We start from the raw sequence: 26,137 nt of genomic DNA, 5'->3' as shown, positions 1-26,137 counted from the left end.
TTCACGAACTCCCGTGGGAAGTCTAGCGTAGTCACCTGCTCCCTACTGCTGCAAAGATCCTGAGGAGACTGAAAAGGAGACTGCTGCTGACAAGGCTATGACCCAGGAGGCGTCTCAGAGACTATGGGCTGCGCCACCTTCCGAATTACTGCTTCTCAACCTGTGCGAGGAGGAATCACAGCCCACCACCACTCGCCACCCGGGACTGGACAGCGGCCCCAACCGCTCAGGTTATTCCAGGCAGGAACAACCACTGACTGGTGGTTAAGCTGGCCTTCCACAGACTGTTAAACAGAAACTAAAAATATGACTGACAGAAAGTTAATCGTCTTTTAAAAAAACGAAGCAGAGCAAGGCCCAGACAGAGGGAGTTTGAGGCGGGAAAGCTTCCAGTGAGGAGGACCTCGTGAGGGGCTAGTCTGAACTGAAGGGGCTGCCAACCACTGTCTCCCCCACCCAGCCCGCGTCACCTCAGACTCGCCTCAATGGGAGATTACCTGTGGTTGGGGGTGACAGTGTCCAGTCACAGAGGAGCGTCTGTGTTACACAGCAGCAGTAGGCGGGCTAACATGGGATGCTTCTGTGAGAAGCTGTGGGTGCCCTGGAATCAACCACCAGCCAAGATCCAGGCTTCCAGAAGGCTGCCTGGGTCTAGTTAGGGAAGGTTCCAGGTTCCAGACGTGAAGCTGCAAGAGGAGCAGCTCTTGTGGCAGGAGCAGCCTTGAGCACCGCTGGCAGGCCAGCAGTCCTGGAGGATGTGGTACTGACCTCAGCCGGGTTTTAAATGGCAACAGTGGTAGGAGCAAAAGCTTTTACCACATTCTCTTCAGATTTATGTTTCAGATGCCATTGCTTTTCCTCTTGTAGACTTACAGCTCCATTGGTAAGCCAACCGCCTCAGTTGGTTTCTGCTGTAAGGAATTTGAGATGTCCTCCTCCTTCATTTACAGACATCAAGGGCTCTGCACATGGTGAAAGTTTCGCTTTAAGTTATGGCAGGAACCTAGAACACCACCATATGGACCCCTCTCTAGTCAGAAAAGCCTTGCCCTGTTTTCTTTTATAAAGATGTCTTAGCTTTCGTGTGACAACTCTCCAACTGACTGAGGACTTTGGCTCTACTTATCTTTGTCTTCTTTGGCCAAGGACCTTCAACCATCCTACTGCCCCAGCTGCTCTCCCATGGATGTTCTCCACTGGTCAGTCCCCTCATCAAGTGTGGCTCCTACAGCTGGACTCAATATTCCAGGTAGGTGACCAGTGTGGAGCAGGGACTCTCAATGACCTTGTTGCAGATATTATGTCCACGTTACACAGTCCAGTAGCCTTTACGGGAGCTTTTGGAAACTTATAAAGATGTCTGTGGAAGGGAGGTAGTTTCAGAAAGCAGATGTCAGAGACATAGGACCCTTCAGATGTTAACGTTAATGTCCTTCAACCAGAGATGTTTTCACAGGCAAAGAAAACCCTGTAAGAGTGCTATAATTGTGAATTTGTATTTCCAAAGACTTTTAGATTGGAAATTCATTCTGAGGAGGTTCTTGTAAAATGTTGTAAAATTTCTTGTCTATGCAGAATTACATGGGATAACCTATGAATTTCCTTCTTAGAAATTTACCCACAATACATTTCTAAGCTGTTCTACCAGGGAAGGTGGATTGTGGTATTGTGCTGGTTTCAGATGGTATTGGTTTCATATGGCAGTGCGTGAAATTCTCCTGAAACATGCAGCTTGCTTTCTTCTTCAAAGTAGAAGAATGTGGGTGGAAGTTGGCACGTTGAAAGAGCTCAGAATCAGAGGATGGCCTCTGGGAGTGCCTTCAGGAAACTATGGAATAACTGACTCCAAAGAGACAATGGGAGTAAAAAATCACAGACAAGTATGAAATTCCATGAGAATATGTGGAGGGTAGTATTGTGAGCAGGCTCTTGTCCAGTGTGGTAGGGCAGGTGATAAGAAGCATTGCAGTCTGTTTTGCTTGTTACAGAGTTCCTACCTGGTTTCCTCTTTGCCCTACTCTAATCCTGATTGCTACCCTGGATAAATTGCTTAAACTTTGAGCCATATTTTTCTTGGTGCTACAGATTATTTTACTCCCAAAGACCGAAACTCATTTTCCATGTTTCTTTAACTCCTTCCCCTACTCTCATAGTTTTGGAAGTTTGTATCCTAGGAGCTGGTAATCTTTATCACCTTCCTGTGGCCCCCATGGTGTGAAGACTGGCACATCTCTCTATGGCAGTGCTGTCCTGAGCAGAGTGGAGGAGGGGATATCTATTATTAGGCTTTGACCAAATTTCTTGAGCCAGTGTCAAACTTCCTCAGGCAGTATGGAGCTGCAAGGGCCTCCCTGACCTGCCCCCTGTGTTTTCTTAACCCTACAAGCAGTGGCATGAGATAGGGGAAGGATGTAGGCTACAGACACATTCTCTTTTCTCTGGAGGAAGAATAACCAAGGAAATTTGAAATGTCCTTGGATATGTGGCCAAAGTCTGTGTCTTCCATAAGCATGGGGCCAGGAGAAGGGAGCTGGACTCATTGGGTGACACCCAGAGGTCAGAGCAGCCCACCACATCCTCCTTACTGAGCGAATGTGGTGGTTTCTCTGGGACCCATATAAGGAGAGTACTTCCGTGATGCCTGAGCACTCAGCTCCTGATTCAGCCAGACCTTCAACATAAATCATCCTCGTCTCAGATGTTTGCTTTTTACCTATCAAAGCCATCAGATTCTTACCTGGAGTTATACAAGAAATGTTTTAAAGTGAAATGTGAAATGAATTCCCCTTTCCTCTCTTTCCTTCCTCTGCCCCTTTGCAGTCCTCATTGTTCAGCAAGGGATTACTAAGGCAACCTCTCTTTCACTCAGCAAAGAAATTTAGCGATCTCTAAGGCTATGTCACCTTGCCAGCAGAAACACTGAATGGCAATAGTGCTGAGAGTCAACACTAATAGCCGACACCGAATTAAACTGCCAGACTCGGTGTGATGTAGCTCTGTCACCTCTTGACACTTCTGATGTGAGTACAGGGGCTTCTGTAGGAAATTCATCAGCTGTAGTTCATGACGCATCATCTTTACATATCTGTCCGTCTACATTTGTCAGCAACAGGCAAGCTTCAAATGACTTCAGTGATTGGTATATAGATTGCACTACCTCCAGACATAGTAAACATGGTTTTAACTCTTAGGGCTCCTTCAGCTCTACCTTCCCTGTTGAAAAAGCCTGGTTATTGGTATTTCCATTTTCCTTGTGTTTCAGGTAGTGACTGGCAAAGGGAGATTAAGAAGATCTCCTTTCTTTTTCCCTAATAACTAGTATCTAAAATTTGCTCTTTCTTTCCAAGTTAGCTACTCTGTGGATGCACATTTTCTCTGATGTATATTTCTAGAATGTCATCTAAAAATGTATATTTGCTTATTGATGCCTCCATTTACTATTCTCTGATGGGGAAAATGATCAGTTTAATACAGGCTCATCTTGTTAGTCAAACTTGTTTGCTTTCCAGTGGAGAATGTCTGATTTTTCCATGCCTTCCAGGCAGATCATTTTAGAGTAGCAGTATCTCCTAATGTGCCAAGATCTGGGGCTTGCTGATTTAAAAAATATTTTTAGACACTTAAAATTCTCACTGCCTTAAATATTTATTTCATACATTTGTTTATGTCTTTAAGTTCCTACACACTTTAAGGAGTAAAGTTGCTGTTCAGGGGGTGCAAATTTTTTTTTTCCCTTACATATCTTTCTAATATGATTCTAGAAAGAATAGCTTCAAATATATAAGTAGTGGTGATGACATGGGAGTCAGCTTTTGGTATCATAGTACAAGCTGTATTTGAAAAACTTTTTTGGGGGCGTTCATTGCAATGATGTCGCTCTCCATGTGTGTTTCTCCGCGATGAAGACTACACTTGTTCACAAACCATAGGTGCATATTTATTTTCTGTTTTTGTTTTAAAGAGAATGAACTTTGCAGTGGTAAGGATGATGCTTTCTTGTTTATAATTCATCGATAATGGAGCATTTGCTGTCAATGCCCTAGTGACTGGGAAATGCTGTCCTGTCATGAGGGCCATTCTCAGGCCAAGGGTAGTGCTGCCCCTCAGATTGTAAGACTCATCTAGTAGTTGCTCTTACTTGGGGGCACCTAGTCACTCCCTTGGATTTTGGGCCACTGATGGGGTTCACAGTGAGTTTGAAGACACCCTGGAAGGACATCTCTGATGGCTGTGTTCAGTTTTGAGACCTTCTTAAGGCTGGTAGGAGAAGGAAATGGCAACCCACTCCAGTATTCTTGCCTGGAAAATCCCATGAACAGAGGAGCCTGGTAGGCTACAGTCCATGGGGTCACAAAGAGTCGGACACGACTGAGTGACTTCACTTTCACTTTCTGAGGCTGGTAGAGTTATGAGAGTGTAGCAGGGGATACACCCAGTACACCAACTGGAGGTGGAAATCCATCCAAAATGGACTTTCTAAGGCAGGTGAAATTCCTGTTTAAATTTCTTGAAATAGTCTGAATTTAGCTTTAAACTAATACGGGGGTGGGTGAGTAGAGGTGGTGATGGTGAGTAGAGATAAAACAAGGTTTTTAAGAGTGAAATTGGAGCCTATTATACAGAGTGAAGTAAGTCAGAAAGAAAAACACCAATACAGTATATTAACGCATATATATGGAATTTAGAAAGATGGTAACGATGACTCTATATGTGAGACAGCAAAAGAGACACAGATATAAAGAACAGACTTTTGGACTCTATGGGAGAAGGCAAGGGTGGGATGATTTGAGAGAATAGCATTGAAACATGTATATTACCATATGCGAAACAGATCGACAGTCCAGGTTCGATGCATGAAACAGGGTGCTCAGGGCTGGTGCACTGGGATGACCCTGAGGGATGGGATGGGGAGGGAGGTGAGAGGGGGGTTCAGGATGGGGGACATATGTACACCCATGGCTGATTCATGTCAATGTATGGCAAAAACCACTACAATATTGTAAAGTAATTAGCCTCCAGTTAAAATAAATCAATAAATTAAAAAAAAAAAGAGTGGATGGTGTTGAAGATGAGTAATGAATACATAGGATTCACTAAGCTATTCTCTCTGTTTTTGTCTGCATTTAAAAATCCGTATAATACAGAGTTAAAAAATGATATTCAGTTTAAGTGTTGGATTATAACTCTGTAAATTGAAGTGACGTTGATTTGACTATTGTTAATGTTCTTGATTGTTTAATAGATGAATTCACATTAAGCATTTTTATTATTAATTTTACATGGATTTCAAAAAGGATTCAATGTGGGCTCTATTTTCTTAGTATCTATTGAACTTCTCTTTTTTCACAAAACCACTGGTTTTGGTGTCAGACTTAAGCTTAGGTCAGCTCCATGCTGCCTAAGGGAAGCCTGATATTTGATATACTTACCTAGGCTATTGTCTGGTATTTCAATAAAATAAGGCTCCCCCTCCACACCCCTTCACCCTAGAATTCTCCTGACAATTGTGGCTGTGGAAAGTGGGCATTCTAAGAAGGGAGGCAGTGCTCACAAGACTGCATCCACATGAATCATATTTTTACCCTTAGGTTGTCCCATTTGAGTTTTATTCCTGTTCTTCGAAGTTCTCTCTTGATTCAAAATGCAAGATACTCCTTACTTTTAATAAGGTTGGTCTTTAAATAAGGTTGGTCTTTAAATATCTCACATAGTCTAAATTTCACATGGGTTTCATGAATGAATGAATTTTAAGGAGAGTATGCTTAGGATGAATTCACAGAACAGTTTTTGACTCATGCACAAGACTATAATTTAGCTCAAAGCAGGAACATATTCCTGCTTACTCAAAACTGTTGTAAGGTCAAGTCCCAGTATATAAAGCCAGCTTGAGAGAAAACAGCAAACAAAGTGGTGGGGAGAAAATGCTTTGAATCTAACTTATAACTCCTACCTCAAAAATATTTGGAAAGAGAGTGCTTAGGACATTTTTGTAAAATGTAGATATCTCAGCAATAAGACAGCTAGGAGAATCCAGTTTATATGACTTGAAATGGTACTGGTTAGATATACATTTGGGATGCATATGAAACATGGAATTACTAGAATAAGTCATGGAGTAATGAAACTGGCGACTCAAGGCTATGTTTCAGAGACTGTGACTTGAAGTGGCTGAGATAAACACTTAGCTCACTCAACTGGGGATTATAATGGGAGTGCTGACAACCCTCACTAATTAGGATGCTCTCAGGCAGCTCTGTAATAGCTGTGGGGAGCTGCTGTCAGTAAACAGTGTTATATTCGGGGGTCATTGCATCAGGCGTCTCTCTGCACCACAGAGACTTTGCTTGCCTTGCTCCTAGCAGTCGTCTTGCTTCCTGCTTTTCCTGTAACACCCCAAGGATCTCAATGCCCTTCTCCAAGAGACACAAAGGATTCTGAGCGTACCCGCAGTCTCCTCCGCAGGCAGAGGGTGAAAGATGACACCTGCAAACACACAAACTAATTATAACCCTATTTAGTTCCTGTGGGTGAATCTCTCTGTCCATCCCCTTTGCCCTTTCCCATATTTAATTCCTATTTGGTGCTGAGAGAAGGATTATTTCTGGAAACCAGCCTTTCCCCTCCAGCTCTTCCCCCAGCCAGCAAACAGAGGCAGTCATCCTGTGGTAATTAACAATCTCATCTTGAGGAGTACATTTTATGGTACTCTTGGTCAGGTAAATTCTAAATTAGCTCGGTTAAAACGGCTCATAAGACACAATGCTGCCATCCCTATTAGCTCCTGGACTGCCGCCAAGGCACCACACTATTTCGGGAGCTGGGCTTCTGGCAAAAGGAATCATTACTCAGAGATTATGGGCAGGAAGGGTGGTGTGGGGGACACCCAGTAATGGTGGCCTTCTCTCATTCTGGCTTCACTCTCAAGTTCTGGGGTGATAAATGAAGGGTTAAAGAGAACTGAGTGTGGGCAGAGTAGGATGTGAGGATGTTGGGGGAGTGCTGAGGGACTTGTCACTGAGGTCACTGTCCCTGTCATCACCCAAGAACTCTGGGGAAAGGCTGATGTCAGGTACACTCTTGATTTCCCAGTGGCCCTTGGAATAGCTTTTCAGATGCTGCTAAGAGTGGTTTGAACACCCCGGGCAATGCACACAGAGTGTGATTGAGTGAAGAGAGGCTGGGGGCTCCAGGTCCTTCTTGGCCAGAACATCTGGATGACCTTGAGCAAGTCACTTTCTCTATTCTTGTCCTGTTTCTTCACCTACTGATTGAAGAGGTTGGAGAATAGGACCCTTGAAGTCTTTCCTATCTCAAATATCTTGTGACTCTGGAATTCTTTGCAAACCAGTAGAGATGACCTGGTTGTTTACCTGACTCTCTGGAGACAATTGTGGACTTTGTGGGCTCAGTTTAGGTGCCCTTGTTAGGGTGGTATTTAAGGCCTGGCTCCCTATAGTTCTGAAAATATATCTTTCTAAGATTTTTACTGGACATTTTTGATGCTCTGAGCTTGGAGGGAGCAAGCAATTCAGCACACAGTAACCCACTGTGTGCTGAATTGGAAGAGAGGAACATTCAACTTCAAAGAGATATGCAAACAAGCATTTTAAAAAAGATCTACAGTGTGCTACAGCAGTTTTCCTGGAGTGTGTGTGTGAATTGTGGGGAGGGGTACAAGATCGTTTACTGCCATGAACAAAATACTCTCTCTGCCTTTAAGCAGTTTGCAATATAAGGGAGTTCAAAGTGGGCTCAAAGAATTCAAGGGAGTGAAAAGAAATACAGAGGGAGGGTTGAGTTTGAGCTAAAGTATCCAGAGGAAAACTTGAAATTGGAATGAGCATGGAGGAGAAACTGTTAAAAGCATAATGATGTTAGATTCCTACCTAGATCTAGGATGGGAAGCATTTGATGGCTCTTGATCTTGGGCACTGGTGTCATTAAGGCTTCAACAGCTTTACTTCCTCTGGGTATAATTCAGGGGTCCTGAGCCTCTGGGATATGGGTCTGAGGTGGAGCTGATGTAATAATAATAGAAATAAAATACACAATAAATATAATGCACTTGAATCATCCTGAAACCATCCTCACCCCCACTCCCTGGTCTGTGGAAAAATTGTTTCCATGAAACTGGTCCGTGGTGCCAAAAAAGCTGGGGACTGCTGGTATAATTTATTAAGCAAGGGAGTTTGCAAAATATAGTTTTAAACCTCCTAAGCTCTGTGATTCACAGCTGGGGAATGGGAGAATGACTGTAGGAGGTGATAAAGAGCTTGAATTAGATCCACACAGCAATGAGAAACCACTTTGGCACTTTAAAGTGTGGGTTGATATGCATTGGAAAAAAGAACTGTGGCAGAGGTCAGAAAGTATGATGGAAAAGACGGTCATCATCCTAAGACTACTAAATTAACAATGGCTCAGATTACAGAAAATGAGATATGTAAAATTTTGAAACCAAGAGTTGAATGAAGATTCTCATCCATATTTAAATATATGCAATATTTGTTTGAAAACAGTCATGTATAGATGGATGGTTAAGAAGAAAAAAAATTGTTAACCATCTACTGAATTTTCATTATATGCCATGGTAAAGGAAATGGCAACCCACTCCTATATGCTTGCTTGGGGAATTCCATGGACAGAGGAGCCTGGTGGGCTACAATCCATGGGGTCACAAAGAGTTGGACAAGACTTAGTGCAAATGACTGAATTTTTATTATATGCCAGGTATGTTTTTACTTACTTTAAATGTTATATCACTAACCTCACAACAATCCAATGTGGTAGGTAATGTGACCCCAGTCACATATGAAGAAACTAAGTCTAAGACTTACTAAGTGACTTGGCCAGGGTATGCAGTTAACAACTATGGAGGATCAGGTTACAAACATGGGAGGGTCCTTCCTTACAGTCTAGGCTTGTCTGATTCCAACTCTTATTCCCTGTGAGTATAACCTGATTTGTTCATGAAACATTATGCTTGTTATATTTATAACATTTTCCAGTAATTTTAAAGAAAAATATGAATTTTGAAGCGTTTTAAGGTCGATGAGTAAAACATTTAAGGTAAGATGTTAATGAAATGCTACTGAGACCCAATGCCATTCAAATGATTTCTGAAAACCACTGACAAATATGTAATCATCATCATCATTACTCTTGCCATTAAGTGCAAGTATCAGAGGACAGACATCCTTCAAGAACTGGAGGAAGATAAATTTGTACCTCTGAAAGGAGACTGTCATTTTCACAAGGGAAAGAAGGAATTCAGGTGCACTTCTCATGTTGGCTTTTGATATAGAGATTCGAGAAAGTTTACCTGACTTCCTGCCGTGGCTTCAAGACCCAGAATAGTAGGGGAACTGAAAGTAAGAAAACAAGTTCTTCTCATGACCACGTGACATGGAAAGAGTTTTCTTTTGTACTGAAAATAACATTGACATCTTTGTCTCTGCTCAAGTTTTTGTCTGACTCACCTTAAACTGGAAAAAAATGAAGATGATGATTCCTTAATGTCTGGCAGTTGGCAGCTCTATGTATAATAAAATTAAAAACCATTAAAGGTAAATTCAGTGAGAAAATGAGTTATTAAGTACATTTTTCTTTTAAACCACTACAAAAAGTTCTTGTATCTCCTTGACTACAAAAGTAGAACATTCTGGCATTGGGTGTTGTAGGTTCCTGGAATGGTGTGATTCTTGAAGTGACAGTGAAAGTTGCTCAGTCATGTCCGACTCTTTGCAACCCTATGGAATGCAAAGTTCCAAAGAAGAGCAAGGAGAGACAAGAAAGCCTTCCTCAGCGATTAGTGCAAAGAAATAGAGGAAAACAATAGAATGGGAAAGACTAGAGATATCTTCAAGAAAATTAGAGATACCAAGGGAACATTTTATGCAAAGATGGGCACAATAAAGGACAGAAATGGTATGGACCTAACAGAAGCAGAAGATATTAAGAAGAGATGGCAAGAATACACAGAAGAACTGTACAAAAAAAGATCTTCATGACCCAGATAATCACGATGGTGTGATCACTCACCTAGAGCCAGATATCCTGGAATGTGAAGTCAAGTGGGCCTTAGGAAGCATCACTACAAACAAAGCTAGTGAAGGTGATGGAATTCCAGTTGAGCTATTTCAAATCCTCAAAGATGGTGCTGTGAAAGTGCTGCACTCAATATGTCAGCAAATTTGGAAAACTCAGCAGTGGCCACAGGACTGGAAAAGGTCAGTTTTCATTCCAGTCCCAAAGAAAGGCAATGCCAAAGAATGCTCAAAGTACCGCACAATTGCACTCATCTCACACACTAGTAAAGTAATGCTCAAATTCTCCAAGCCAGGCTTCAGCAATACGTGAACTGTGAACTTCCAGATATTCAAGTTGGTTTTAGAAAAGGCAGAGGAACCAGAAATCAAATTGCCAACATCCGCTGGATCATCAAAAAAGTAAGAGAGTTCCAGTAAAACGTGTATTTCTGCTTGATTGACTATGGCAAAGCCTTTGACTGTGTGGACCACAACTTACTCTGGAAAATTCTGAAAGAGATGGGAATACCAGACCACCTGACCTGCCCCTTGAGGAACCTGTATGCAGGTCAGGAAGCAACAGTTAGAACTAGACATGGAACAACAGGCTGGTTCCAAATTGGGAAAGGAGTACGTCAAGTCTGTATGTTGCCACCCTGCTTATTTAACTTATATGCAGAGTACATCATGAAAAATGCTGGGCTGGATGAAGCACAAATTGGAATCAAGATTGCCTGGAGAAATATCAATAACCTCAGATATGCAGATGACACCACCTTTATGGCAGAAAACGAAGAAGAACTAAAGAGCCTCTTGATGAAAATGAAAGAGGAGCTCTGGGACTTCCATGGCAGTTAGGTGGTTAAGACTCTGTGCTTCCAATGCAGGGGGCACAGGTTTGATCCCTGATTGGGGAACTAAGATCCTGTATGCCACAAGGTGAGCCCTCCCACCCCTCCAACAAGATAATGGGCCCTGTGAATGGGGTGGATATCACTGCTCCATCCCAACCAACTTCTTGCTTCCAAGGAGTGGCATGTGGGCAAGAAAAGATCAGAGGAAACTTTTATTGAGAGACGTGGTAGTATATATGGTGAGTGTGCCGCCCATAGACATTGGAACTTACCTTATTAAGATGCTCTGTTGTTTTCAGCAGTCAGCATCTGCATCTCTTCACCTATAAAGGGAGTTCTAGGGGAATTAACACCACCCCACCATCTGTCAATCAGTCACTGAATCCAGTGATTGGACTCCTTTGTCCCTTTGTCCCTTGGGTTGAATAACCCAGAGGCTCTTGTTTTGCACAATGTCCCAGACTTCCTCCCTGGAGTAAGCTCCCTGGTCATCCGCAGTGTAGCTGGCTTGCTATCTGCTCCCTCATTGCTGCCTTCCCTGCCAGGTCTCACTTCCTCACTTGCCTGCTGGTGTTTTTTGTGTCTTTCTAGTATACAACCTCTGCCTCATCTTGGGTCTGCCTCAGGGGGGATCCTAGGCTAAGCTGAACTTTTTGCCCTAGGTGCTTTCACATTGTGAGTTATTTCTTTTATAGTGTTTAATGAGGAAAGCAAGGCTGAGTTAGCAACCTGACTTCCTTAGAAGGCTTCTTTGCTCGCTCACTCTGACGTCTGTCTTGGAGTAGTCTGCTCCAGAGCAGGACTGTGGCTCCAGGTCTTTAGGCTTGGCCACAAAAACCCTCACAGCTTCTCCTTGCTGCCCCCAGCGATAGTTCAGGCTACAGTAAATCACTCCCAGGACCATCCTCTATACAAACTGCTGCTAGAATACTTTAAAAGGGTTCATCTCACTTCTCTCAGAGTTCCTCTCTGTTCCTTTCCAGAAAGCAGAAGAAGAACCAGAGAGTTTAAGCAGAACAATTTTGAGCCCTTTACAATGACAAAAACTATAAGCTCTTTGCCTCTTGAGACTAGATTCTCTTTCAACAAGGGAGGTAATTTCCATTTTGCTCTGCAAGAATAAATAAAGCACTCACCATTCTATCAGTTTTCTAGCTTGGAGTTCTTTCAGGTGATTTTATATCTAGCATTGCAGCTGTTGACAGAGCCTTAGCTAGGCTGAGCTACCTGCAGACCTTTCCAGCATACCTCCATAGGAGCACTGGAAACTTTGGAAAGAGCCTGCATACTATAAAAATCAGAACATTTGTACATAGCTTTTCAACATGGGATGGAAAAGAATTTCAGGACCCCTTCAAAGCATGCTTTTATAAGAAAAGTTTGAACTATGGAGAAAGAAGTCCCTTTTCAAAAGGTGCTGTCTTTCCATGAGGCTTGCTCTCTCCTGGATCCAGCTGCTGACCGGCCCTTCCACTCCTCTATGTGTGTATGGGCTTCCCATGCTCCTACCCCTTTGCTTTTTCCAAATATAAAAGTCAAACACTCCTACTGCAGTTCCTTTTCTCTGAAAACACTTGACCGGCGAGTTCCTCAAACACTCTGTTTTCAAGTTGTGGAAAATGGAGGCACAAAAGAGAGAAGTGATGTCTTTAGAGTTATTTATGGTGTGGAGGGAAGGAGAGCTGCCTTAGAAAATGCTCCCATAGAAATCAGATAGAAACGCTTTTATGCCACTTAGTGCTTGAAAAGAACCACTAGAAGGGGCCAGCATGGAGGGAGCTGAGGGTGAATTTGACAAATACTACAGAATATCAGGTTTTGCTTTTTCCTTCTGCAAATTGGTTTTCAGAAAATAAGGAGTTTCCTTGTACCTATATAGGTACAGTATAGGTACCTATGTACCTATATTCCTTGTACCAATATCAAATTTCTGTTGAATACCTACTGCAAGCTACACAATGCTCTGGACCAGGGATCAGCAAACTTTTTCTGTAAAGGGCTAGAAAGTAGATGTTTTAGGCTTTGCAAGTCATACAATCTCTGTCACAACTGTTCAACTTTGCTGTGACAGAGCAAAAGCAGTCACAGACAATATGCAAATAAATAGGCCTGCTGGTGTTCCAATGAAACTGTTTATAAAACTGTTGTTCACTGATTTGGTCCATAGGCCATATTTGCTGATCCTTGTTCTCGGCACTGGGGATACAATAGTTCAGAAAACAATATCCTTGCTTTCAAAGAATCTGCATTCTGATGTAAGTTCCACTTTAAAATCTGAATCTTTACAAATGGGTATTTGTGATTTGGAATAAGCATTCAGCTACAGCATTGTGTGTGTGTGGTGTGCGTGTATGTTAGTTGCTCAGTTGTGTCCAGCTCTTTGTGACACCATGGACTGTAGCCTGCCAGACTCCTCTGTCCATGGAAGTCCAAGAACACTGGAGTGGGTAGCCATTCCCTTCTCCAGGGGATCTTCCCAACTCAGTGATCGAACCCAAGTCTCCTGCATTGCAGGCAGATTTTTTATCATCTGAGCCACCAGGGAAGCCCATACATGGATTCAAAACAGGTATAGCGGGGAGTGAAGATGGCATGCCCTAGAAATTTGTGTGAAGTGACCCAAAAAGTGGCTCTTAAAAGATGTCAAACATGCTTGTGATGAGTTTTATCAAAATTACTTCATGTATATGAGATTGGTAAAGAAGAAATACTTGATTGATAAATTGGTATTTTTAGATTGATTCTGTAGATAGAATTTAAATATATATGTGAATGAAATTAAAATGCTAGCTTTCTTTAAGTAGAAATTTGACAAATTCACATTCTTGCAATTATATATTCAAATTGGCTAAAATACTTTTTGGGGACCCTCTCTTTGGAGAAATGGGAGATGCCTTCTATTTCATCTCCTGAGCTATCATTTTCTTCTCATTGCTTTTTTTGTTTAGTTTTTATTTCATAGTCATAAACTTAACTTTGCAATCCAGCTAAACTTGGAGGGGGATAAGGAAAATATGGAACCCAAAGAACAGCAGTGGGAGCACAAAAATTATAGGAGTTATTTCAAGAAGATGTGGATGATGGGATGCTCTCCTGAGCTACAGAGGCAATGGTCTGGTGGTTAAATACAAGTCAGATTTATTAGATTTGTCCACAGTCAGCAATTTTGATCTTCTTGCTGGTCTTGCCATTCTTGGACTGCAGCACTCTGTGGCTTCTACAGTATTCATGTCCTCTTTCACCCTGCCAAAGACCACATGCTTGCCATCCAAACACTCAGTCTTGCCAGACTGTAGATGAAAAACTGGGAACCATTTGTGTTGGGGCCAACATTGGTCATAGACAAGATGCTAGGACCTGTATGCTACAGGATGAAATTCTTGTCATCAAATTTCTTTGCTTAGATGGACTAGCCATCAGAGCCATTATGGTTTGTGAAGTCACCACCCTGCACATACATAAATCCTGGAATTATTCTGTGAAAGCAGGAAACTTCATGTCAAATCTTTTCTCCCCAGTGCTCAGAGTTCAGAAGTTTTATGCTGCCTTTGGAACTTTGTCTGCAAACAGCCTGAGAGAGAAGTGACCCAAGGGCTTGTTGGCAATGTCCAAGACCAGGTGGGGTTGACCATGGTTGGGCAGTGGGCGAGATTCCAGGCAAGTGCATCTACGAGGTCCTCCTCGCATTCCTTGATCCAGCTTTATCCCTACTTCTACTCTTTCTCTCACACCCTCCACAGTTCACTCTCTACAAACCTGTCAAAGTGGTTATTTTAATATAGAAATCAGATCATGTGGCTTTCCTGCTTAAGACCCTCATATGGCTTCCTCCCACATTTGAAATACTATCCAAAGTCCTTCTCATGACCCACTAAGGCCATCACAACAGCTTGGCACTCACCTCTCTCTCCTGCTGGTTTCCCATCCTTCTTTCCTCCCTCGCTGTGATCCAGCCTCACTCATCTCCTTCAGTTCAGTTCAGTTGCTCAGTTGTGTCTGACTCTTTGCGACTGGTGATTTACTCAAGACCTTGCATTTTCCCTCTTTCTGCATGATGCTTCCTTATATTTCCTCACTTCATCCAGGTCTCTGCTTGAATGCCATCTCCCCAGAGAGACCTCCCCAATTGCCCTATCTAAAGAGACCTCTGAAAAAAGTGAAAGTGTTAGTCGCTTAGTTGTGTCTGACTCTTTGTGACCCCATGGACTGTAGCCCACCAGGCTCCTCTGTCCATGGAATTCTCCAGGCAAGAATACTGGAGTAGGTAGCCATTCCCTTCTCCAGGGGATCTTCCCGACTCAGGGATTGAACCTGGATCTCCCACATTGCTGGCAGAATCTTTATCATCTGAGCCACCAGAGAAGCCCCAAAGAGACTCCTAGGTATTCTCTGTGTCCTTAATGTTCTTTTTCTTCATAGCACTCATTATGCTCTGCCTTTGTTACATGTATTATTTGTGTATTTTCCAGTCCCCCCCACTGGAATGGAAGCTTCATGAGGGCCTTGTCTTTTTTTTTAATGCTGAATTCTCAGTGTCTAGAATAGTGCCTTGCATATAGTAGACAGTCAATAAATATTGAATAAATGAATAAATAAGTGAATGTGTGTGTGGGTGCTAAGTCGCTTCATTCATGTCCAACTCTTTATTACCCTATGGATTATAGCCTGCCAGGCTCCTCTGTCCAAGGAATTCTCCAGATAAGAATAATGGAGTGGGTTGCCGTGGCCTCCTCCAGGGGATCTTCCCAACCCAGGGATGGAACCTGCATCTCTTTACAGCTCCTGAATTGGCAGGCAGGTTCCTTACCACTAGTGCCACCTAGGAGCTCCAAGTGAATGACTACAAGCTATCTATTGAATACCAGTTATGGACCAGGCATTATTCCGCCTTGCTCAATGTATATTGTTATGTAACTTCTTTTGCATATGTTATTTCATGTGTGATCTAGAATGAATCACTTTAGTGGAACTAGAGTGGAATTTATTATAATAATAGATACAATATATAAGTGGAATAGATCATAAGTGTCATTTGAGGATATAAAGTCAAAGGAAAAAGAACTTTTATTTGTCTTGTGAGCCTCTATGTAGCTTCAGTGTGGACTTTGTTTTATATTTGGTGAAGTCCAACTTTTCTCAGCATTCCAGGGCTCATCAGTCTTTTTTTCTCTTACCTGCGGGTAATAAGAAAATGTATGAGTTCTCCCTTCACTTTCTACATTCTATTTTCAGACTTCTTTTTCAGTTCTCTCTGTATTATTGGGATTCCCTTAACAATTTTTTTTCATGGATTTGCCGTCAGGTTGGATGCCCAGGACAGGGCAATTAATTCTATAGTGACTAAGCCCAAAGTCCTAGTATGACCCCTCCTTTAACCTAGAAAACCCTTTGGATCACTAACCTGTGTTTCTTAAGCTAATGTTTCCCTGAATGTTTGCTATTCCTTTTTGCTTTAAGACTCAGACATGTGGCCTGAATCCACTGACTTATTTTATTTCAAAATTTCTTTCAGTTTCTATATTGAAGTGTGCTGATCTTAGAGCACCTAATCAAAAGCTGGGACCTTAGCTATGAATTATGACAGTCACAAAGCTCAAAACTGGAAGATAATTTCTTCTCTGGCCTGAAGGATTATTGGCCAGTGGCTGAGTTGCTTTACAGAAAAGATTGTGTATGGTCCGGCAACCTCTTCATTTGATGCTCCTTTCCTCTGTCCCTGTGCTCACTTCATCCTTCATCCAGTTCATCCCACTGGCAGCTCTTCCCATCTCACCATCGACCTTTGCCTTCTCCATGTGTTCACTTTGAAGGATCACATGGCTCCTCCATTGTCGTCTCCTTTCCAGGCATTGTTTCTCACCTTTAGGCTCATTCAGGTATTTCATGTTGATGCTTCCATCTTCCAAATGATGCTGCATGCTTTCTGTGTATGTCCAGCATTAATCTTGATTATATTCCCAAGTCCTTGAGGGATTTCTTTCACTGCATAGATCAGGACATATTCTAACTCTGTAACTTCCTTCTTTCATATCTTTTTGAAAACTTTCTTTCTGAGAAGTATGTCATTTTGAACTTGTTCATTCCTCCTCTAGTGTGGGCTTCAGTTGTTTGGAATCTCCAATACGATTTCTTTTTTAGGTACTGTAAGTAACTAGCCTACAAGTAAGGTTACTTGCTGTTTGCCACTAAGATTTAGCTCCTAAAAAAATATGTTTCTAGGAAAAAGTGAAACTCCTCATGCCATTCTGCTTGTCTCTGGCTCTTGCTGAGGACAAAGGAATACTTATGCCTCTGTATACTCATCAAGATAAAGTGGCTTGGGCATAGGTGATACAACTTCTTGTATTTAATACTGACTTGGTCATTGCCATTCTCTGCAGTTTTTGAGAGGTAATGCTTTTAGGGGCTGAATTACCTTCTTAGTAAATGTGCCATTAGAGAGGGCTAAGTTTGCTCAATGAGGACTCTGTCTTCTAATTTGACTGTTACTCAGAATTTTCCTTAGAGTTTGTTTTAAAAATTATGAATGCTGTAGCAATGTGTTCCTTAGATTTATCTTGAAATGGTAAATGCTTCTTGCAAAGATTTTTGGGATATCATTCATAAATGTATAAATAAGCAGCACTAAACATGAAACAACAAAAACAATTCGATCATAATTTCATCATCAATAGGCAGGTACTGTTAATGTTGTGGCATTTTTTTCCTTCATCATTTTTGTAATCTGATGACATGGTTCACTGCGACCGTTCCTACCAAAAGTTAGCAACCCACAAAGTGATAGGAGACTAAGCAAAAACCTTGAAAGGTTTGCCATTGCTTATCACTTTAAATGCACATTTTAATTCAAATCATTTCCCTTGTAGTTAGAGTGGATTTCAGTATTGGAAGGGGTCTTACTTAACCTTCCAGTCTGACTGCTCCTAAATGATACTTGGATTCCTCCATAATTTTCCTAGAAAGTGTCATAAAGTTTCTGTTTGCTGGGTTCTGACCTGTGCTCTGTATTCTTTCTCTTGGAATGAGTTTCCCCATTCTTTGTAGGTTTAAATGATTTCTTCTCTTGTGTCCCTTTCCTAAAACCTTAATCACATTGTATAGATATTTTTGGTTTATTCTTTCATGTATTTATTCATTTCACTAGGGCAATACTCTGAACCTAGAATACAATGTTTGTGAAAGCTTGATGGTTAGTGAAATTTTTTATTTCAAAGATAGTAGCAGTTTTATGTTTTTCAGAGGCAGAGATTTTATACTGTGAAAGACCCGAAGACTGTTCTCTTTCTTTTTCTTTTGGTCTGGAAACCCTAACATTTTACCATGCCTTTGGTAATGCAAAGGTAAAGTGCAGATCTTGCTTGAAAAGGACAGTTTGAGACTTCATGGACTTTGGAGCGGTGATGGCTCACATAAGGTTTTATGGGTCTTCCTCGTTTTTGTAATTCCTCTTTGGTATTTTGTAATTCCCCTTTGATACTTTGTCTGCTGACCAAGACAGCTTCCCTAAGACTATGTGTTGAGAATTAAAAGAGAGTCCGTGTCCTCACTTAGTAAAATTGGTACTGAGGGTTCTCAGGTGGCCTAAAGAAGCTGACCATGCCAAACAGTGACCCACAGAAAAGCCTAGAGTAGTATTCCAGATCTATGTGACAGGTGACAACCAGATAACCCCTAGCTGTTATATCCCTCAGGATATAAGAAGCATATCCTTCAGACCTTCCCTCCATCCCCAGAAATACATGGGGAAGGAAGCCAGGGTAAAGATTGGACTTTGTAAGCAGCAGGATAAAGAAGAACAAGGAGCCCACACCATTGTTTTGGAAGCAATGGGAACGAAAGGAAAGGTCATTTCCAGGGCTGGAGAACAAACACTACTTGTATTCAATAAGTATTTGTTGAGCAGCTACTATGTGTTGGCACTGTGCTAAGCACTGGGAATGCAAAGATGTCTAAGACCCAGCCCGTGTCCTAATGAAGCTCACAATGATGTGCACTGAATTATCTTGATGGTAACATGAAAATACAACACAACAGGGCAAATGAAATAAAGATGTGTACATGTAATCACTTGACTATGAGGAATGTGACATCTGACTCTGCCTAAGAGGGTAGGACAATTGCACTCATCTCACATGCTAGCAAAGTAATACTCAAAATTTTCCAAGCTAGGCTTCAATAGTACATGAACCAAGGATTTCCAGATGTTCAAGCTGGATTTAGAAAGGCAGAGGAACCAGAGATCAAATTGTCAACATCCATTGGATCATAGAAAAAGCAAAAAAATCACAGAAAGACAGCTACTTCTGCTTTATTGACTATGCCAAAGCCTTTGACTGTGTGGAATCACAACAAACTGTGGAAAATTCTCAAAGAGATGCGAATACCAGACCACACTATCTGCCTCCTGAGAAATCTGTGTGCAGGTTAAGAAGCAAGAATTAGAACCGGACATGGAACAATGGACTGGTTCCAAGTTGGGAAAGGAGTATGTCAAGGCTGTGTATCGTTACCTTGCTTGGTTAACTTAAATGCAGAGTACATCATGTGAAATGCTGAACTAGATGAAGCACAAGCTGGAATCAAGATTGCTGGGAGAAATATCAATAACCTCAGATATGCAGATGACACTACTCTTATGGCGGAAAGTGAAGAGGAACTAAAGAGCCTCTTGATGAAAGTGAAAGAGGAGAGTGAAAAACCTTGCTTAAAACTCAACATTAAGAAAACTAAGATCACTGCATCTGGTTCCATCACTTCATGGCAAATAGATGGGGAAACAATGGAAACAGTGACAGACTTTATTTTCTTGGGCTCCAAAATCACTGCAGATGGTGACTGCAGCCATGAAATTAAAAGATGCTTGCTCCTTGGAAGAAAAGTTATGACCAACATAGACAGCATATTAAAAAGCAGAGATATTTGACAGAAAACAGCAAAATTCTGTAAAGCAATTATTCTTCAATTAAGAAATAAATAAGTTAGAAAAAGAAAACAGAGATGTTACTTTACCAAGAAAGGTCCATATAGTCAAAGCCATGGTTTTTCCAGTAGTCATGTATGGATGTGAAAGTTGGTCTATAAAGAAAGCTGGATGCCGAAGGATTGATGCTTTTGAACTGTGATGTGAGAGTCCCTTGGACAGCAAGGAGATCAAACCAGTTAATCCTAAAGGAAGTCAACCCTGAATATTCATTGGAAGGACTGATGTTGAGGCTGAAGCTCCAGCTTTGGCCACTTGATACGAAGAACTGACTCATTGGAAAATACCCTATTGCTGGGAAATATTAAGGGCAGGAAGAGAAGGGGATGACAGATGATAAGATGATTGGATGGCATCACTGATATGATGGAGGTGAGTTTGAGCAAGCTCCAGGAATTGGTGTTGGATAGGGAAGCCTGGCGTGCTGCAGCCCATGGGTTCACAAGGAGTCGGACATGACTGAGTGACTGAACTGAACTGAAGAGGGTAGGAATGCTGAGGAAAAGTTCAAGGAAGTGGTGAGGTTTAAGCTGAGTCTTAAATGATGAACAAGAACTTAGACAAGATGGTGAAATAAATTTCAGGCAAAGGGAGGAACATGAGCTTATATTGAGGTATGAAAGAATGTTGTTTTGAGGGAAAGTGGAGTATTTTAGTAGAGAGTAAGAATAGAATGCTGGTTGGAGAAGAGAATTTGGGACAGGGGACAGACAGGTGGGCAAACTGTCTAGCGCAGTAGGCAAGAGCCTGTATGATACACTAAGGTCTTTGGATTATATGTACATAATGAAGTATAAATTAAAAAGTATGCCAGGGAATTACATGAGCTACTATGCCTTTAAAAAGAAGTTATTCTGTTCCAATATGAAAGATATCTTAAGTCAGAATCTCTAGAAACAGAGCCTGAGATGGAGATTCTTATATAAGTGATCTATTGAAGGGGTGCTCTCAGGGGAAGATACTTTGAGTGAGAGAAGTGGGATGGGGCAGGGGAAGAAGTTGATCAAAGATGTGGTTTCAGGGAGAAGCTGAAACTCAGTTTGATTTCATAGGGAGCTCTGGGGAATGAACTACAGCTCAGAGGTGGTTCTGCTACCCCCAAGGCGAGAATAGTACCCCAGCTGCCTCCAGATAAGATGGCTCCATCAGTTGTTGATAGTCTTCTAGAGAAGAGTGTGAGTGTGAGCTGCTATCAGTCAAAACCCGCATCCTCTTGGGGATGAGCATATCAGTCTTAGGGGACCTGGGTGGGGCTTCAACAGCATTGACTGTATGGGATGGATCCGTCAAGGCTAGAAGTGGAGGAACAATTGGGATTTTTCAGGAAAATTGTGAGATATAACATAGTGGAAGGAGTGGATTTAAGAGATACCCTTGAGGTGGAATTGATGAAATTTGGTGACCAACTGGATATGATGATAGTTGAGGAGAACAGATTTCAAGTGCCATCTCTGTTTGAGGCTTAGGTGACTGGGTGCCTGTTGTCTGGACACTAATCTCTTATTTAGAGGTCAGGTGAGGGGTAGATTTGAGAGTAATGATGCTGAGTTTGGGTTTGCTATAAGAATTCAGGTTTCTTGTCAAATATCCAGAAAGCTATGGTCAGTGGACAAGAGAGAATCCATTGCTGTAGCTTAGGGTAGGGAACTGAGCTAGAAATTTGTAGACATCATCAAGGTGAGTTTGGCAATCAAAGCTGAGGGGTGGATGAGACCACCCTAGGAGAGGAAGACAAATAATGCTGTAGGCAACTTGGAAAGTGTCTTGGACCCAACCTGCTCATTCTAGTCCCAGACCCAATTTCCCAACAGATATCATCAATAATGAATTAATGGACTGAAAATGACAATGATTGTTCTTGAAAGTTTGGTTTGGAGGTTCCTTCTTTTTAGTGGACTATTATTATTATTTTTAAATTATTTATTTGTTTATTTATTTTTGGCTCCTCTAGGTCTTTGATGCTGTGTGAACTTTAGTTGCTGTGAGTGGGGGCTACTCTGTAGTTGTGGCACTCAGGCTTCTCATTGCAGTGGCGTCTTTTGTTGCAGAACACAGGCTCTAGGGTGAACAGGCTTCAGTAGTTGTGGCACATGGGCTCAGTAGTTGTGGCTCCTGGGCTCTAGAGCACAGGCTCAGTAGTTGTGGTGCATGGGCTTAGTTGCTCTGTAGCATGTGGGATCTTCCCAGACCAAGGATCGAACCCAGGTCTCCTGCATTCACAGGTGGTTTCTTTACCACTGAACCACCTGGGAAGCCTGAGGTTTCTTTTTTTTTTAATATTTGTTTTTATTTTATTTATTTGTCTGTGCCAGGTCTTAGTTGTGGCATGTGGAATCTTTAGTTATGGCATATGGACACTTATTTGCTCCATGTGGGATCTAGTTCTCCAGTCAGGACTCAAACCCAGGTCCCCTGCATTGGGACCATAGAGTCTTAGTCACTGGACCACTAGGGAAGTCCCTGGAGGCTTCTTGAGTGAGAGATACCAGTACACTGTTGGTTTCCTCTTTCTCCTCCAGCCTGAGGTTTCAACCAGGAGACTGAGTGCTGGGCCCCTGACCTTATCTATCCCTTCCTCTTAAGGCTGACTTTGTGGGATTTCAAAAGTGATTGTTCCCCGCTGATCTCCTTTCTCCACATGTTTCTTGCTGGGTCTAAGAGGAGTGCACCAAAGTAGATCTTTAAAAAGGGTGGAGTAATGCTTTTACCCACACAGCCCTAGACACCTCAGCTTTGGAGGTAATAAAGTAGAAGAAATTTCTTCTACTATCACGAGCCTTTGTTGTCTCCAACTTTATTGATTCCCAGAGTATTTTGGGGGTGCCTCCAGCCTGTCTGTTGTAAATCAAATGGGTAAAGCAAAAACATTTGAGCCTCAAGTTTTTGGTTTGTCAAGTAAACATGGAGACAGCATTAGGATAAGATTCTGTCAATTCTACACGTTTGGGCTATGGAAAGAGAGAGTTTCAGGTTGATTCAAAACATTTGCCTTCTTTTTTCTAGTGTACCAGACTGCCATCCTGATTGTCCACCTGAGGAAAGCTATTGCCTTTACTTGTAATGGGTTAACTAATACTCCTAGAGGATGTGATGGAGAAATGTACACTCTGGGCACGTTCAGTGTTACATGGGTCCACCTCAGGCGGCTGACAGATGGTGATTTATACCATAAAGTATTGACATATTCTGATGAAGTACCCTGTTATTGAGACATTTTGGCAGACCTAATATTTTCATCTTTGTGTAACAGAAGCATTTTCAGTGACATTCTTAAGTTATGGTTTTCTATTGTGAAAAATGACACTGTTCAGCTCTATTGAGGTATAATTTGCATACAAGAAAATTTGTTAATTCTGTATATACAGTTTGGTGAATCTCTCCCACATCAAGACACAGTAAAGCTCCATTATCCTAAAATGTTAACTCCTGTCTCTTTGAAGTCAGTCCCTTCCCCTGAACTCTAGTCCCAGGCAACCACTGGTCTGCTTCAGTCACTATAGTTTCACCCTTTCTAGAGTTAAAAATGGCAAATATAAAGGGAAAAGTGACCTTATTAACTTAGGTGAATATCAACATCGTAATCTTAAGAAAATCTGCATATATACAGGATTTTATATTATTATATGGATTATATATTTTAGTAAGTAAGCAAAGAAAGAATGGAGTATTCAATAGATGTAGCCTTTGGTCAGCAATAGAGCAGGTTCTTCTTGAAGTCAGGTAGACAATTTTGGTTACTATCTGGATAATTTAGGTAAAAAGCAACCAGATCATTTGAGTTGCAGTGATTTTTTGGGGGGGATCTGGAGATTCCGACTGATTAGCCTTCTTTGCTTAATGCAGGTTGGTGCAGTAACTTGTCTTATGGGGTCCTGGGGCCTAGGGAGGATGATTATTAACCAAACACATTCACTGGGGATGGAAATTCAGTCAGTTCCTAGCTTCTATCTCTTGAGTTGGAATGGCTCTTAGAAATAGCTGCCTGGGTTGCATGGCATGATGGCCACAGGATTCCTCTTCCTCATTCACCTGCTTCCTCAGCAAACAGTTGACTGGAATCATCTCTCATCTTATTCTCACCAGTCCTGGGTCTCCCATTCTCCAGGATGTGAAGGGCAGGATGGGTGGAAAGAAGTAAGGGGTAATGAGAAGGTGGCTCTTCTGCCACTCCTCCACCGCTGGGGCTGATTGTTTCAGAGTTCTCTTTCATCTCTTCTCCTCAAAGACTCCTCCACAACCAGGTCCCACTTGAATTTCCATGGCCTCTACCTGTGCTCCTAGGCTGAGCTTCTGTGATGATGAAGTAACCAGGAAGGTTTAAATCTTGGCAACCCTCCAACCATTTGACTGTAACTTTGTTTGAACCTATTTGGACCAGATAGATAACGTTTGTGGGGACTTGGCAGGGGAGAGTAGGGAGGAGCAAAAGGAATGGGTTTATTTCATATGTATTTTGAGCTAGGTTTGGCTCTATGCTTTAATGTTATGTCTCTAATTAGGTAACTGATCTTTACTGAACAGCAAGAATTGCCCTTTTCTGGATAAGGAAGCTGAGGCTCAGAAAAGTTGACTTACTTGAGGTCTCAGAGCTGGTAAATGATGTCTGTTTTCTATCTCTTTATGGGAAGAGACCCTGTTTGGAAGTTATAGGTGGCCACAGTGGAAAAGGCCATTCTTTGAAGTCCAAAGAATTGCAGAGAGAGGGTGAACAGGCTGTTTGCGTGGCAACTGGTGTGAGCCCTTGGGGCTGCAGCATGAAGAGGCAGCCATATGTCTTCCATTCTTTGCTCTCTGGAGAACCCTCACACCTCAGCTTTTCTCTTATTCCCTATCCCAGGAACCACTGTATTGGATCTGGAGAAGGTGGATTTCCAGTCCCACTGCCTGGCAGGTAGAGGAGGGAACTCTTGTCTCACTGCTTTGGAGGGCACCATGTTCTTGGGGACACAATGGAACCCAGATTCCATTCTCCTGTAGCATCATGAAGCAGCACAGTTACTACCAGTCTCCAAAAAATGAAGTGTTGGACTTATGCTCAGTTGTTTCATACCATGTGACATGTTCAGGCTCCAAGTGGGAATTTGTTTGTATAAACTGATTCCATTTGCTAGAAATGTAACCTGGATCATCTGAACACTGAAACATTTCTTACCTGTATTCCTTTCAATGGCAGAGTTAGAGTAACTCACTCTGCATGGGGTTGGTGTAGAAAGCATTACTATCTAACCTGGACCCCGTATGATCATTTCTGAGTTCATAAAGCACATTTGATTGTAAGTTTTCACCTGTGAGAACTTGCATTGCTTTAGATTGGGGCTTCTAACAGTGGTGATCTATGAAGTAAGGCAGGGAGGCAGAAAAGCCCTTTGTCATGTCCTCACTCCTTCCTCTGAAGTATTTTGGAGCTCAGGGGTTGGAAGGAAGGAAGGCAGCCCACAGAGATGCAATAGTTAGCCCTACTCTCCCTTCTTCCCATGGCTCAGAATTTGGGATAATGGAAGGGTGGGTACCTGAGCAATAGGTTGTAAAGACTGTGATGTCTAAATGCTTTAGGGCAATACTGTTGCCTGGTCCTTATGCATTTCCATATATATTGGTTTCTTTTGCCTTGTGATTTAGAAAGATATATGGTGAAAGAGGAGAGTGAAAAAAGCTGGCTTAAAACTCAACATTCAAAGAACTAAGATAATGGCATCCAATCCCATAACTTCATGGCAAATAGATGGGGAAAAAATGGAAACAGTGACAGACTTTATTTCCTTGAGCTTCAAAATTACTGCAGATGGTGACTGCAGCCACGAAATTAAAAGATGTTTGTTCCTTGGAAGAAGAGCTATGACAAACCTAGACAGCATATTAAAAAGCAGAGATATCACTTTGCCGACAAAGGTCCTTCTAGTCAAAGCTGTGGTTTTTCCACTAGTCATGTGTGGATGTGAGAGTTGGATCATAAAGAAGGCTGAGCACCAAAAAACTTAATGCTTTTGAACTGTGGTGCTGAAGAAGACTCTTGAGAGTTCCTTGACAACATGGAGATCAAACCAGTCAGTCCTGAAGGAAATCAACCCTGAATATTCATTGGAAGGACTGATGGTGAAGCTGACACTCCAATATTTTGGCCACCGATGTGAAGAGCTGACTCATTGGAAAAGACTCTAATGCTGGGAAAGATTTGGGGCAAGAGGAGAAGGGGCGACAGAGGATGAGATGGTTGGATTGCATCACTGCTTCAGTGAACATGAGTTTGAGCAAACTGGGAGATAGTGAAGGACAGG

General features: G+C 42.0%; 1 protein-coding gene, 1 long non-coding RNA gene and 1 pseudogene across 3 annotated transcripts in view; 1 reads left to right on the top strand and 2 right to left on the bottom strand.

Moving 5' to 3' along the window:
* Positions 1-15: 15 nt before the first annotated feature.
* UNC13C (unc-13 homolog C) overlaps positions 16-26,137 on the top strand; it is a 1,717,543-nt gene continuing 1,691,421 nt past the window's right edge. The window contains exon 1 of the mRNA XM_081513848.1: positions 16-1,249. The gene's annotated coding sequence lies outside the window, so the exon portion shown is untranslated. The remainder of the gene's footprint in view (positions 1,250-26,137) is intronic.
* LOC145514876 (uncharacterized) lies at positions 5,785-9,647 on the bottom strand. Of its 2 annotated transcripts, XR_014060524.1 has the most exons (4): positions 9,480-9,647; positions 9,323-9,365; positions 7,887-8,018; positions 5,785-6,483 (listed from the first exon to the last, which is right to left on the bottom strand). It is a non-coding gene; the product is annotated as an uncharacterized LOC145514876 (long non-coding RNA). The 2 variants fall into 2 exon arrangements; XR_014060523.1 differs by lacking the exon at positions 9,323-9,365.
* Positions 14,024-14,569, bottom strand: LOC145513840 (peptidyl-prolyl cis-trans isomerase A pseudogene; annotated as a pseudogene).

This window comes from Giraffa tippelskirchi, chromosome 7 (assembly GCF_054371585.1).
Source record: "Giraffa tippelskirchi isolate mGirTip1 chromosome 7, T2T-mGirTip1v1.2.pri, whole genome shotgun sequence".
Classification (NCBI taxonomy): Eukaryota; Metazoa; Chordata; class Mammalia; order Artiodactyla; family Giraffidae; genus Giraffa; species Giraffa tippelskirchi.
This window is presented reverse-complemented; position numbering and strand designations above follow the sequence as displayed.